The 15,683-nt window shown below is 47.4% G+C and overlaps 1 long non-coding RNA gene across 1 annotated transcript; it reads left to right on the top strand.

The window, feature by feature from the left end:
* Positions 1 to 41: 41 nt before the first annotated feature.
* Positions 42 to 15,511, top strand: LOC106026268 (uncharacterized). The gene is made up of 3 exons (XR_001199875.3): positions 42 to 402; positions 13,197 to 13,330; positions 15,167 to 15,511. It is a non-coding gene; the product is annotated as an uncharacterized LOC106026268 (long non-coding RNA).
* Positions 15,512 to 15,683: the final 172 nt, after the last annotated feature.

Genomic DNA, 15,683 nt, shown 5'->3' with positions numbered 1-15,683 from the left:
CAAGCCGCACCTCCGGGTTCCGGGATCCGCCCGATCCCGGCGCACCTGCGCACTGTGGCTGCCCGCAGCGAGGCTATGCCTGCTGTGGACTGAGCACCTAGATGTCGCGAACTCCTAACCTTTGACCTTGGCGAGAGGCTTTGCGGGCAAGACAAGCGCAGGGCCCGGGAGGTGCGGCGTTTGTCCCAGGCTAGCCTGCCCCACGGTGGGGCAGTGTCTTCTTATGCCCAGTTGCATATGGCCCTCGGGCCAGGTCTCTGGAAGCGGAGATTACCTGGCCTCGTCAGTGGGAATGAGGGGAAGCCCTGGGCAGCCATGTGCGGCTCCCTTCTTGAGGGGTCTGCAGCCTGCTCACCCACTTCAGTGCATCCAGCCAGGTGCTGAGGGGAAGGCAGACCAAAGGTATGCGGTGATCCCCATGGTCCACTTGGGAATGCAAAGGGGAAGCAAAACAAAGCGTGCCTCGGTGGGGCCAGGGGGAAGGCTGCTGAGTGTAGGCCCCGTCGGGATAGGACCACTGCTGCACTCTCACTATGCTGGCAAGGGCGCTGGACAACAGGACAGCCCTGTCCAGGACCCAGCGGAACAGGGGCTCTGCAGAGGAACAGGGGGTGCAAGCAGAGCTGGAGCCCTGCCCAAGAAGGAAGCAAATGCCAACAGACACTGCTGACCTGGTTGGTGGCCCCAGTGATAGACTGGCACTGGGGATTTATTCAAGGCTGGCCTGAGTGGTGCCCACGGGGGGTTATAGAGAACTCTTTTCTGTCCTTGTCTGTCTGGAAAGTTTACATTTGTAATGTAACCCCATGGAGAAGTTACTGGAATTCCAGAGAGTTCATTACAGTCTACCACTTACGGTGCATCCAAGATGAGAATGAAGGCATTAATATAGAAAGATAGATACGCATACATACATATATACAGTTATATGGAGCCAAGGATTCCTAAGTCTGGTCAAGATGGCGCATCACCAGAACAAAGGCTATGACTCAGGTCCCAGCCCAGGTTTATTAATTCTCTGTGAGGGGAGTGGCTTGGTAGCTGAGTGACAGTGAGAGTGGCCAGAAATCCTGGAACTACCTGACTGCTTTGAGCTGGATTAGGTAGGTCTCAGATCACCTCTGTGAGGTGCAGAGGGCATGAAATGCAGAGAGACCCTGTAATCTGCATAACACAGATGAGGTAGTAGCTGATAATTTGAGGCTGATACTTTAGTTCTGTGTTTTGTCTTTTTTTTTTTTTCTTTGTCTTTTTGCTTTTTATTGGTACCAGGGATCGAACTCACGACTGTGTGCTTGCAAGGGAGGTGCTTATGCCGCTGAGCTAAATCCCCAGCCCCCGTGCTTTAGTTCTGATGTGATCCGGCCTGCGGATCAATCTATGGGTCTCAACCTGGAGAGGGGATCGGGGATGGGGGCAGGACAAGAGAAAAGAGAGATGGAGACAGGATGAGATTCCAATCGAGTCTCGTTTATTTTTAAAATGGTTACAACTTATATAGGGTGGGGGCGGGCCATAGGCAGGAAGAAGGCTTAATCTGATAGGTCATCATCATATCCGGATATATGATGTAAGCAGGAGAGGATTATGGGTAATGTAGGCAGGCTGAAACAGGAAGTTTGCTTGTCATGTGCATTGCAGGCAAGGGGAGGATCATGGGAAATGTAGGCTGACACACAAAATGCCCTCAGGCAGGAGGGGCAGGGCAGCAGCAGCTATTCAAAACCGCTCCCTACATCTCCTCCCTTATTATTATATATATTTTTTGGAACATGGCAGGCCCTGGGAGGACAGCGCCTGCCTTGGGTCAAGGACTCCTCATATGAACCCAATCGAGCCTTACCCGTCATGGGCCTGTAGGACAGCTGTTGGTCCTGGACCTGTCTTAGGTGGCCGATTGGCATTACATATGTGTCCTAGTTGCCCGTCTCTGACTGCCTGTCCAGTGCCTCAGGGCGTCTGGGCCACAGCATCATGTGGGCCGTCAGTGGGTGAATTTTCCCGATAAGTTTGTTGTTCTGCCATTTCCAACCGATGGTAATATACCTGAATGGGCTTTGCCATAAATGTGTCAACCTTGTTATTAATGTTATTAATGAGTGTCATGATCCTCTGGAAAACACAAGGTCCTACAGTAAGCAGCAACAGCAAGGCAGTTAGGGGTCCCAAGAGGGGGGCAATGTAAGGGGAGAGATCCTCCCACATGGAGGAGAAGGTGGTTGCTCCGATGCGCTCCTTTTCTCTCTCTTCGAGGTGCTCTCTCAGTTTATTCATGGACTCTTTGACCACTCCCGAGTGGTCAGCATAAAAACAACACTCTTTCTTGAGGGCTGCACATAAGCCACCCTCCTTCATAAACAGGAGGTCTAGTCCTCTTTTATTTTGTAGGACTACCTCAGATAGAGACGTCAGGGACGCCTGTAGAGCTGTCACAGATGCTTTTATTTTTTTTAAATCTTGATCCACTGCTGCCTGTAATTGAGCTAGATGCTTATCTCCCAACACTAGAGCTGTGGTCCCTGTCCCTATTCCCGTTGCTACTCCTAACCCTAGTAACACAGCTAAGGTGAATGTCACAGGTTCTCTTTTAGATATATAGTTGGTCTGCGATGCCTGGAGGTAGTAGTCTCCTGGGTGGAAGGTTATGCGTGGAAGAACCTGTATAAGAACACAAAAATCTATAGACTTGTTAAAAACAGCAGTTGCTATACAGGGTGATAGGCCAAAATTGCAGGCCCAAGATGTTCCTGGGGGTGGAATGAGGTAATTATTTGGCTTGAATTTGGAATGAAGCTGGGCATAGAGTTGTGCTGCCAGTGCTGGTGGATGGCTGGAATCCCCAAGACAAGTTTCTCTACCTGAGACATCAGGGAGAGTCAGCTTGTGGTGATTGTTCCAATCACAGGCAGATGAGCTAGAAGAACTGATAAAGGTTAAATTGAGGGCCTTTCCTTCATAATATGGGGGAGGAGCAGCCAAGCATAACCAACATGATTGGGTGAGATCAGGTTGGGTATGATTTAAAGCCATGTATGCTCCTTTAATCAAACTGAATAGGTTAGAATGTGAATATTGAGGGGCAGGTATATGAACTGTCTGGTGTAGCGGAGCTTGAGAAACTGTTATGGCTGAGGGACTTACTGTGGTTATTTGAACAGCAGTAACAGGATCTGTATTGGGCTGATTGTATTTTGGATTTGGATAATATTTTGGCTTTAGAGCAAAGTTTGGGCCTATGGGCACAACTGAAGTCTGTAGGGGAACCTTTTTTATGAGAATAAGATTTCCCCTGTCTTTACCTGACTCATAAATTTTCAGTCCCCAGGTGCGTCCTATCAGCCAACCTGGGTCCTCAGGAGTGGTGACAGTGACGTTTAGAACCTGACAGGATCTTTGATAGGCCAGTGGGTAGTCACCTAGGCTGCACCCCGGCGGCCCCCATGTCAGTTTAAGGTGTTTATCGGGGAAGGCAGGTTGCCACCCTGTTGCAACTGTTTCACAGCCCCAATAAGCACAAAAATATTCTCCCGGGGAATTACAATATGATCTGCCCCCGGTTGCTGCGGGGCAAAGGTAAAAATGGCTTTGTTTGGGACATTGGAGCCCTGGGAAGAACCAACAGGGTGTGGGCGCAAACCATGGACTTCCTGATCCTATCCAAGTCAAAACCTTTTCTTCGTTGTTCCAGCGGCTAAGCTCCCATTTCCAGGGTCGATGGGGGTTGCTGTCCATTAGATGTAGTTGTGTCACAAGTCTAACGATGATCCATAAGATTTTGACAAGTCGCACCATCTGTAAGAGAACACAGGGAGTTGTGCCTCAGGAGGAAATTTTATTCCTGGGCGTCACATTGGGTCCTCGATGAGGAACTATCTATTTGTTTTATAAGCCTTTTAGGGAGCCATCTAGCTCCTTTTTTCTGTTTGGAATAAATGTATACAGAGCCTCGTCCCCAGATGAGGACTGGGTCTGGACCATTTTATGTGTTGGTCAGGGGATCTCTCCAGAGAACAGATGCATATTGCGTGGCTGTCTGTGTGTGCCAGAAGCGAGATGCTGCAGAGTAGCCTAAGGCATCTAGAGATAAAAAATTTAAAATAAAAAGAGCATGTGAAAGAATATTTTTAGGAGAACCTCGGGTTGGATACCAGGTTTTTTTTTTTATCTTGTCTATGGTAGATTTGAGGGAACGATGTGTACGCTCAACAATGCCTTGTCTTTGAGGATTGTAAGATATACCCGTGGTATGGAGAATATTAAGGCATTTACAAAATTTGGCAAAAGAGGTACTAGTATAGCCTGGTCCATTGTCTGTTTTGAGTTGTTGAGGACATCCCAGAACTGAGAGAGCTGATAGCATATGGGCTATAATATGTTTAGTAGCCTCTCCAGTCTGGAGTGTGGCGAAGATGAAACCACTGAATGTATCAACACTTACATGTATATATTTTAGGTTGTCAAATTTATTAAAGTGAGTGACATCCATCTGCCATAAGGCATTGGGGATCAAACCTCTCGGGTTGACTCCCAGATGCTGAACAGGCAAGTGAACAGCACAAGAGGGGCAGTTTTTTATAATTTGTCTGGCTTGTTTCCGAGTAATTTTGTGGAGGAGGCGAAGGGTCTGAGCATTGAGATGGTGTAGCTGATGAGCCTGTTGAGCCTCAGATATCTTGGAGTCATCTATAGGCCCAGAGTGGGCCATGAATACCTGTGTCCGTGTGGCAGTATCAGCCAAGTGATTTCCCTGTGTAAGGGGACCTGGGAGGCTAGAGTGAGCTCGTAAGTGGCCAATGAAAAACTTATGACTGTGAAGCCGAATCACGTCCTGTAATTGTTTGAATAGGTCTGCAGCTGGGGAGGCATGGCTTATGTTTGTAACAGTTTCTAATAATGGAACAGACTGAGCGAGGTAGGCACTATCGGTGTACAAATTGAAGGGTTGGTTAGGATAAGCAGTGAAAACTGCAAGAATGGCCTGTAATTCAGCTAGCTGTGCGGAAGAGGTGTTTGTCTGAAGGGTAAAAACATTGTCTTGGCTTACATAAGCAGCCTTGCCAGAGGAGGAGCCATCAGTAAAAAACACTAGGGCATCAGAAAGGGGCTCTGAAGCTGTGATTTTGGGGAATACAAATGGATGACGGTTAGCAAAATCAACTAACTTATTTGGAGGGTAATGGTTATCAATGGTTTTTGAGAAGGAGGCTATAGCAATAGGCCATGCCTCAGTGGTCTGAAGTAACCAGTCTACTTGATCTTTGGTGAAGGGTTGAATGATAATATCTGGTTTTTTTTTATAATAACATTTTTTTAGCCTTTTGCCTTGAATTATCAGGTCAGAGACTGTGTGGTAGTAAGGCAATAATACTCTCTTTGGGGAAACTGACAAATGAAGCCACATAAGAGGAGCCTGTTGCCAAAATACTGCCGTGGGAGAAAGTTTTGTATTAAAAATGAGATAATGCAGTGGCCTATTATAATCTATAAATGAGACAGTTTGTCGAGCAATAGCCTCTTCTACTGCATGGAGTGCTTTTCTAGCATTAGGTGTAAGCTCTCGAGGGGAAGTTGGGTCAATGTCTCCTCGGAGGATCTCATAAAGGGGTTGCAGGTCATGTTTGGTCAATTTTAAATAGGGCAAAAGCCAATTAATATCACCCAGAAGCTTTTGAAAATCATGAAGTGTCTTAAGGCCATCAAGCCTTAGCTGAGGCTTTGGAGAAAACACCTGAGTGCCTCGTAACTGAAAACCCAAATATGTATATGGGTCAGTAAGCTGGACCTTGTCAGGGGCTATTTGAAGCCCAGCCTTTTGTAAGGCAGCTTGTAATGCCTGGTAACACTGTAAAGTTTGGTTTTGACTCTCTCCCGCCAAGAGGATATCGTCCATATAATGGGAGATATATATATCTGGCCAATGATCTCTAACTGGCTGTATTGCAGCCGCGACAAAAGACTGACATAGCGTTGGAGAGTTTGTCATACCTTGTGGTAAGACCCGCCATTGAAATCTCTGCATAGGGGCTCTAAAATTAATTGATGGAAGACTGAAGGCAAAACGCTTTTGGTCATTTGGATGTAAAGGAATAGAAAAAAAGCAATCTTTAAGATCAATGACAATTTTAAAAAATCCCAGAGGAATGGCACTGGGTGAAGGGAGTCCTGGCTGCAGATGTCCCATTAAGACCATGGTCTTATTTATTGCCCTAAGGTCTTGTAGCAGCCTCCATTTCCCTGACTTTTTCCGAATAACAAAGATGGGTGTGTTCCAAGGGGAATCACTGGGGACAATGTGGCCCGCATCTAACTGGTCCTGTACCAGCTGCTGTGCAGCTGCGAGCTTTTTAGAGGTAAGGGGCCACTGATCGACCCAAACAGGTTTGTCTGATAACCAAGTAATCTCTTTTGCATGGGCCGCAGGAAGGTCAATGACCCCTATTGAAAATGGCCTAGGCCTGCTTTAGAGGGGTTTGGAGTTGGGGAAATAGGCACTTTAATGCCTGAGCCTCGTTTGCCTAAACCTTGATTAGGAAGGAAGCCCTGAGTGAGCATTTGTTTGGTGACTACAGCATTGGGACTGCCCATCATCATTCCCATTTGAGTTAGCAAATCTCTGCCCCACAAGTTAAGGGGTAGCCCTTCTATAATATAGGGCTGTATGTGCCCCTGATTATTTTTACTATCATTCCAGGTAAGTAGACTGGCACTACGTTGTGGATTTTTAGATTGTCCAATCCCTTGTAAATGCGTCATAGTGGTTTCTAAGGGCCATGTGGGAGGCCAGTCCTCCTTTCTAATGACTGTTACATCAGCACCTGTATCTATGAGCCCTGAGAAACTTTTCCCATTAAGCAATAAAGACATAAGGGGTTTGTCTTTGGAAATGAATTGAGCCCAGTATATATCTGAGGATCCAAGGGAGGAATTTCCCCTGTAGGAAGCCACAGCTGCATTAGAAGTTTGAACTAAAGGCAGCAGCACCAACTGAGCAATACGTTGTCCTTGGCTAATGGAAACTAGGCCAGAGATAGAGGATACCATGACAACAATTTCGCCAGTATAGTCGTTATCTATGACTCCTGGAACAACTTGTAACCCTTTTAATATTGTGCTGCCGCGTCCAAGAATTAACCCACAAGTGTCTTTGGGAAGAGGGCCATAAATCCCGGTGGGGATGGCCTGTACTCCCATGTCAGAAGCTAATACTGTATTGGAGGCGGAACAGAGGTCCAGTCTTGCACTTCCTGGCGTGGCGCGGAGGAGGTTAGAAATGGATTGTTTTGTGCCTGGTCTTGTTGTGCCTGGTTGTTTTGTAGTGGGACAAACCTTAAAGCCCCGGAGGTCTGTCTGAGGGTGGGGGTCTGGGGCTGACCCCCAATCCCGTTTCCCTGCTGGGGGAGGGGATTGCCATCTGCATCTGTCTTTGACCTGCATTCGTTAGCCCAATGATATCCTCTTCTGCATTTTGGACATAGACTTGTAGGTTTTGGCCTTGAATTATTGTACTGAGACTTTTGGGCCATAGGGCAGTCTCTGACAAAATGGCCTGTCTGATCACATTTAAAGCATTTGCCATTATTTGTTTTCCCTCCTTGCTTGTGTGCGAGGAAGATTTCTTTTACAGCTGTAGCCATAGCTAAACCTTGATGATAGGCGGGGCCTATGTCAGCACACAAGCGAATATAACCCGAAAGGTCCTCTTTTTTTCTATAGGGTTTGATAGCAGCCTGGCAGGCAGGAAGAGCATTTTCATAAGCCAGTTGCCTAACAAGGCCAGTGTTATCTTCGGTGGTGCCGAAGAGACACTCAGTTGCCTGTAAGAGGCGATCAACAAAATCAGAGAAGTGTTCCTCAGGTTTTTGTTTTATTTTTGTCAGGGAAGAAGCAGCTCCACCAGAGGGGAGCCTTTGCCATGCTCTGCTTGCTGCCAGGGTGATCTGAGCAAAAAGACCTGCCTCATATCGCATTTGGGCTTGTTGTTAGTATTGTCTTTAGCTAAAAGTTCACATTGGTCTTGGAATTCTACCTTCCAGAGCAGATAGTTGCCCCCTGAAAGTGTAGCTCTGGCTAAATCTCTCCAATCATTAGGCGTAATCCAGCCTTGGGTTAAAGAATCCAAGACCGCAAGGGTGAAGGCCGCTGTGGGACCATATTGAGATACTGCTTTTTTTAATTCTTTTAGGGCAGATACTGGGAATGGTGCATGGGCCCTATTGGCTCTCAGTGCTAGGGCCGATTGGTCTGTGTCTGTATCACTGCTATGCGAGTCAGAGTCATTTTCTTCCTCACTATTATCAGTTTCTATATCTCGTCTTTGTAGACGTGGTGGCTGTCTTTTTTTATTTCCCCTAGTTGTGGTAGTAGCTTGTATTTTATCTCTTTCATGTTCCTGACTTGGGGATTGAGTCCCGCGTCTAGTTCGCCTCCTTTGTCTCCCCCTTTCCCTAATTGATTTAATGTCGCCCTCTTGTGGACTGGCACTAGCTTGGGTGGGTTGAGTTGTCTCCCCACCATTGTGTAAGTTATCGTCACTCGCTCCAGCTTGGGCAACTTCTGTTACAGGAAACAATAAGGGATGTGTTACTCTCAAGGCCTCTGTATTGGGAGGGCAGGCAGTCTCTGTAACTGGGAACATCATTGTGGGCTGACCACCTGGTGACCCTGAGATAGGCGCTATCTTAGAGAGTGGCAGGCCCGTGACGGCCATCGTTCTAGGGGGGTTTGCATGCAAAGTTTGGAGCTCTAAGGAAAGCCTTTGTATATCCTTAGTCAGCTGAACCTGCTGTTGTAAATCATGAAATTGTTCCTCTAATGAGAGAAGGGCAGAAGACGGACCGGGTGGTCGCTGAAAACTGGTGGGTAGTTCTGCAGCAGCAGGAGCCATAACCCGGGGGGAATAGTATTGGGCAGCCTCTTCTGCTAATTGTGACCAATCAACTTCCTGGCCACTGGAAAGGTTAGGGTAAATAGGGCGGTATGGAGGAGGGGCCGTGGCGGCGCCATTTTGAGGACCCTCGTGGTCTCCAGACAAAGGGAGTGTCGGCACATCGCCATCTTGAATAGGCTCTGGGATCTCAAGGACAACAGAGCTGGGAGGGCTGGGTGCCTTAGATAAGACTGGTGGTGGCGGAGTACAATTGCGGGAGGCAGCTAACGCAGCCTCACCCTGGGCAAGCGTCTCCGAGAGCTGGGGATCTGCGTGACGTTGTGCCAGCAGCTCAGAGATTAAAGTCCAATATGAAAAAGCAGTTACAGGAACCCTTTTTGGACCAAAAACTTCATAATAGTCCTTAAGAGCATCTCCTACTCTATTCCACCTGTTTAAATTAATCGTACCCTCTAGGGGGAACCATGGACACACTGAATGTATGAACTGAAAATACTTTATTAGTTTTTTTGTCTTAACCTTGATCCCTCTAATCTTGAGAGCCTCCCTGAGGCCAGTCACGAACAATTCGTGCTCACTGAGTGCTTGTCCCATGTTAATGCCGTTCACCTACCGTGATTCAGGCGAGACGTAAGGTGGCCGTCTGCACAGATCACAGGAACAATGTCCTTGAATCAGTCACGCTGGCCAGCGCTTTACTCCTGTGAACGGTCCCGCGTCGTTATCCCTCGTGCCAGGTGAGGTCCCTTCGTGGTCGCCACTTGATCCGGCCTGCGGATCAATCTATGGGTCTCAACCTGGAGAGGGGATCGGGGATGGGGGCAGGACAAGAGAAAAGAGAGATGGAGACAGGATGAGATTCCAATCGAGTCTCGTTTATTTTTAAAATGGTTACAACTTATATAGGGTGGGGGCGGGCCATAGGCAGGAAGAAGGCTTAATCTGATAGGTCATCATCATATCCGGATATATGATGTAAGCAGGAGAGGATTATGGGTAATGTAGGCAGGCTGAAACAGGAAGTTTGCTTGTCATGTGCATTGCAGGCAAGGGGAGGATCATGGGAAATGTAGGCTGACACACAAAATGCCCTCAGGCAGGAGGGGCAGGGCAGCAGCAGCTATTCAAAACCGCTCCCTACACTGATGTACAATCCTTTTCGCTCTGGGAAGTCATGTCCTCTTTTCTGAGGCTAGTCTAAAGCCTGGCTCTCCATTCCACCTCCCCCATCCAGGCATTTGGGGAGTCACTGGGCCACCCTGACCTGTCGCCTTGCATCAGAAATTACACATCAGCTCCTCAGCCTAATTTGCATTGCTTAAAACCAATTGAAGAGACAAAGAAATAACCCAGCCTGCTCTGTACATGGCAATACATGCAGATAGGTTACAGGCAGCTGAGTTAGTTAGAAATACTACAAGCAGTCAGACAGGGCTGGGCCCTCACAGAAGCAGTGCAGACATTCAGATACCCTGCAACCTTGGAGGAGACAAACACCTCCAGCTGTGGGCAGGCTCTCAAAACAAAAGAGAAAGCAAATGCACCCACATCTTAAGGATTGACAGTCTAAATAGTTCTCTACCACACTGAGGAAGTCAGGAGTCACCAACCCAATTCCCTACAGAAGAGTCACTGCTCTTAAAGCATGCCCACTTGTTCCCGATTGAATCAATTTTACCTAGCAATTAATCTTATTGGTTGACCACAGTTCTCTCACAGTTCTGCTCACCTTGTGAGTTCCTATTTTTCCCCACCTTGAATCTCACCCCGTGGATTTACTCTATGGAAATCCCTAAAAAAGATGGAGTTCTTGGCAAGCCACTTGGGACCCCTTCTCTATCCCTCAGACAGAAGCTTTCTTTCTCCCAGTAGATATATTCTGCTCTTAACCTCTGTTGTTCCTAAGCCTCATTCTCTAATTTTAGAGAACACAAACTTGTACCGGACGTACAGTAGGTTGGGAGTTTCATTCCCCTATACCAATAGGGCCAAGTTTATCCAAAATGGAGACAGCCGCTCTTCCTTGGAGGAAGGAGAGTCCTCTGGGTGGTTCCCCACAGCGGAAGACTTACACAAAGGGTTCACAAGACAGTTCTTCCTCTTCCCCGAGCATTGCTCTTGTTAGACAGAAATATTACAGGCAGTCAGCTAGGGCTGGGCCTTCCAAGGAGCCAGTGCAGAAGACACCTTGTAACCTTCTAGGAGATAAACACCTGGTGCTGTGAGCCAGCCCTCAAGACAGAAGATAAAACAAATGTGCCCACATACTTTCTCAGGATGAAGAGCAGGGGTTGGCATTCTAAATAGGTCACTAGAACCTTGAAGAGGCCGGAAGGAGCCACTAACAGGTTTCCACATGAGGTAGCTACTTACGTGGAGGGACCTAAGTGGGAGGCAGCCGCTCCCTACAGCAGAAGGCCAGTTCTGCATCCATGCCGGCTTGCTGTGTGACTCGCTTCCCCATTGGATCCCAATTAATCAGTTTCACCTGAGCAATTACACTTATAATTTTAGGGTTGACCCTAGTCCTGTCCCACCTGATGCTCTCCTGCCTTGTGACTTCCCATTTTTCCTGCCTTAAACCTGGATCACCTTGTGATTTTATGCTATAAAAATTCCTAGAAACGGCAATGCCAAGCCACTCAGGACCTCTTCTGACTCTGTCTCTGTCTTTGTCTCTGTCTGTTTGTCTGTCTGTCTGTCTCTCTCTCTCCCTGGGACAGAAGCTTTCTTTTTCTCATGAAAGTCCTCCTACTCTTAACCTCTGATTCCTTCCTCAACTTTAGAAAATGCTGGCTCGGTATTTTGCACATCAGGCAGGCTGGGAGTTTCTTTCCCCTCTACCATTCATCCCTGCCCACTGGGGTCAGCTTCAGTCTGACCAGTCCTGTTCACACCTAATCACCTTGGTCTGGAGAGCTGGCCTCTAAAAAAGTGAGCAGGCCTGGAAGGCACAGCCCCAGTGAGTGGGTCAGAGCCATCACCTGGGGGCAATTGCTGGTGAAAGGATGAACTAGGCCCCTCCAGCTCTCCCACACTCTCCCTGACTTTCCACCGGAGTCTGGGGCTAAGAAGGCCCCAGCCAATGCCAGCTGCTCCATCTTGGACTTCCCAGCCTCCAGAGCTCTGAGCCAACAAATCCTCTCCTTATAAATTACTTGATGTGTTGTGTTCTATCTACAGCCACACAAAATAGCGACAGAGACAGATTCTCACCTAGGCAGAGGTAGAAGTACTGGAAGAAGCTGATTGGAACAGGGGAAAGAGAGGCTCCAGAAGGACTGTGGCCAAGAGGAGGAACTGTGGTGATCAGTTCATGGGAGGGTGACCTTTGGGGTAAGAACTGGTTTTTTTCAGGCAGAGTCCTCCTGTGTAGTCCAGGCTGGTTTCCAGCTTGTGGCAATCCTCCTGCCTCAGCTTCCTGAGTTCTGGGATAGCTAAAATGTTCTTTGAAAAGAGGTACTACATACATCATAGAATGCGGAGGGAAATCCTCACCTCCACCTGCTTAGAGTCCCAGCTGGGGCTGGGACGTAGACAGAAGATGTAAGGGACAGAGCAGATATAGGACCACAAGGTTTGCGTGGCCTCAGGAAGGGCAGACCTAAGGATAAGGCAAAGCTCGGATGGACAGAAGTCCCTGGCCAGGAGGAGAGGCAGCAGTGGGAGACTAAGCTGTGCCTCAGGACCACATGCAGCGTTTCCACCAAGTCCTGGGCACAGGCTGCCAACTGTGCCCCCACCCAGCCCCCATGAGAAGGGCTCCTCTGTCCTGGCACAGGGTGCCTCCTCAGCAGGAGAGATGACTTGGCCTCAGCAAGTCATCAGCAGGGAGGTGGAACCGTGTGCCTGCACCTGCTGTCTCTGGGGCCTATGCCCAGGAATCCCCATGACAGGGACCCCTCCTGGAAGTGCCCCAGTGACCAGCACAGACGCTGACATAAATGACATGTCAGTTCCTAAAATTCCTTGGACCTTGTCCTCCTTATGGAAAGCCATTACAGGTATCTTCTACTATAGACCAGATCCCAGAACAACAGGCAAAACTTGGACCTCAAATCCCACAGGGAGACCTCAATATGGCTTTTGGTGTTTTCAACAACAGAGATAACAGTAACAATTGGAGTTCTGAGACAGGTAAACCGACACAAGGTGGAGCTGCCTGCCCCCACCATGGACCGTGCCTCAAATGCAGCAGAAGGACACTGGGCAAGAGAGTGCCCCATCCTGGTGTTCCTTTGAGATCTTACCCCAGGGCTACTGGACTGTCCTAGCCACCAGAGAGTGGGTAAGCCATCCTAACTTCTAGCCCTCACAGGAAATGCCAACACTGCCAGATTAACTGCTGACAGAAACTTGCTGCTGAAGACGACAGGGCTCAGAGCCCACAGCCCACTTTAAAGTGTCCTCCTCAGAGTCTCAAGTCCCACTAAAAAGTCTCAGGTAAGACATTCTCTATACTTGTGGACATAGAGGCCTTATATATAGAGTTCTTCCTGAGTTTTCAGGCCACTATATTAAGTCCTCAGTCTCTATAGGGGGTATTGATGGCCAACCTATGCCATTTACAAACAGGGCCTATTTCATAGTTCTAGACTGCTTCTTCCCAAACTACCCAGTGGTGCCAAATCTTCCCTCCACCACTCACTTTACAGTCCTAAATCTCTCTCTCTCTCTCTCTCTCTCTCTCTCTCTCTCTCTCTCTCTCTCGGGTTTTTTTTTTTTGTTGTTGTTGTTTTGTTTTTTTTTTACCAGTACCAGGAATTGAACTCACGACTGCCTGCTTGCAACACAGGCACTTATGCTGCTGAGGTAAATCCCCAGTCCCTACAGTCCTAAATCTTAAAAATGCTTTTTATTCCCTTGTGTTTGTACAGACTGACCCAGACACGCTGCAGTCTCAAGAGCTTACACCTGTTATCACTAGTAAACCTCTCCTCAGAGATATATAGCACCCCTTTCCTTTCTTATTCACCAGTTTCTCAGACACAACCCTGGTCAAAACTGACAGATAAATTTTATCTTCTCACCTTTGTTTATACTTTTTCAGGAAACATAAAAGCCTTTCCCACAACCAGGAAAACTGTTGATATACTTACTAAAGTCCTATTACAGCAAATCATCACAAGGACTACAACCAAGTTAGAGCAACCCATACCTGTTCTTCTTGGCAACCTCAACAGTGGTCAAAGTTGCTACACTGCCATCCTGGTTTCACATCACTCAGGCTAAGTGGTGTCCTTCCAGCCCTAGATCTAACCATTCTTTTGCCTACTCATCTCCACATCATCAAGGTCTCACAGCCACAACTCTCAGGCTGTCATGTTTTGTTGTCCAATTTGGTTCCTAATTTCTTACATTCTATTAATTATCCTTTTTACATCAGGACTCTTAACAGTCTTTCCCACGTCATGCATACCAGAGACAAGTCTTACCTACCTACCCTCTTAACTTTTTTTTTTTTTTTTTTTGTCTTTTTCCTTTTTATCGGTACTGGGGATTGAACTCACGACTGCCTGCTTGCAAGGCAGGTGCTTATGCCACTGAGCTAAATCCCCAGCCCCTTAACTTTTACCCTTTCAGATGGGGGAGTAATCACCTCTCATAACCCCACACTAATTTTACAGAATTCTACCTTACCATGGCAATGATTCTACCACAATGTGGTCCTGATAAAATGACATATCCAAATTGAAGGGACCTTTCCTTCTACCTCACCTGGGTCCTTAAATATGACAGTGCCATGCCTCCTCATAACACCTTGTCTTTTTGTTTTTCCAGTCTAACATACGGGCATTCACCAGTGATAAAGTTGTCCTGGCTAAAACACCTGGCACCAGCTTCTACATGGGCATCAACTGTCATCCTGTCGATTTTCCTAAACCCCATACAGCACCCCCTTCCAGCAGGAATCAGTAAAAGAAAGAAAAACTTCACTCTTTTTCCTAATAATCAAAAGACGAGACTGAAAGGATTTTGGCCCATTTGGGACACTGTAGCTGGTGAAAAGCCTAGGAGGCAAAACCAAGGGGCTCTATCTTCCCCGCCCTAGGAATTTACCTGTGGCATGAAATGAATACCAATGGGCTACCTGTGCATCACTAATGCCCCTTAGGCACCAGCCAAACCTAAGCTACATGTATGCCCCCACTCCATGTGTCCAACAGAGAGAATGCCAGCTCCCGGAGACAATGCCAGACCCCGGATGGTCAGAGGGGGGGTTCTCCCCACCTTCTTAAAATAAAGGTCATTTATATTTCATACTTCTTATCTTTTCAGCCCAGAATCCTATCAGATGCCCCAGGCTGTGTGCAGCCTTCCTTCCTGTGGGAACCTTCCTTCTCTAGGCTCCTGCTCCCAGCTGTGACTGCCAGCTTCCTATCCACTTTCTGTTGTAAACTAGCAAAAAGAGCTTCGTTATATTTGTATTATATCAAAATACCTGTAATGTGACCTACTGTTCTATATGTGTGTTTCTTTTCCTCTGGGTGACCTAATTGACATGTTAATCAATGCTCTCCTCTGTAAAGAACTGTAAAACCTAACCTAATTGATATGTTAACCATTGTTGCCCTCTATAAATAACAGATGTGGTGCTAAAATAAACTAACGGGTTGTTAATTATTGCTAGACTGCTCTGTCCTCTCCTAAGAAAAACAAAGGTCTACCTCATTAGCCAATTTCCTGATCCACGCCTACCCCTTACTTTGTAAATTGCGATATATACTTAAAAGGTGGCAAATATAGAGGAGCAACACACAGCTTTTGCAATCTCCAACTGCACTGTGTCGCTGGG

Source organism: Cavia porcellus, unplaced genomic scaffold (genome assembly GCF_034190915.1).
Source record: "Cavia porcellus strain 051 isolate PalLab524CR breed Dunkin Hartley unplaced genomic scaffold, mCavPor4.1 scaffold_15, whole genome shotgun sequence".
Classification (NCBI taxonomy): Eukaryota; Metazoa; Chordata; class Mammalia; order Rodentia; family Caviidae; genus Cavia; species Cavia porcellus.
This window is presented reverse-complemented; position numbering and strand designations above follow the sequence as displayed.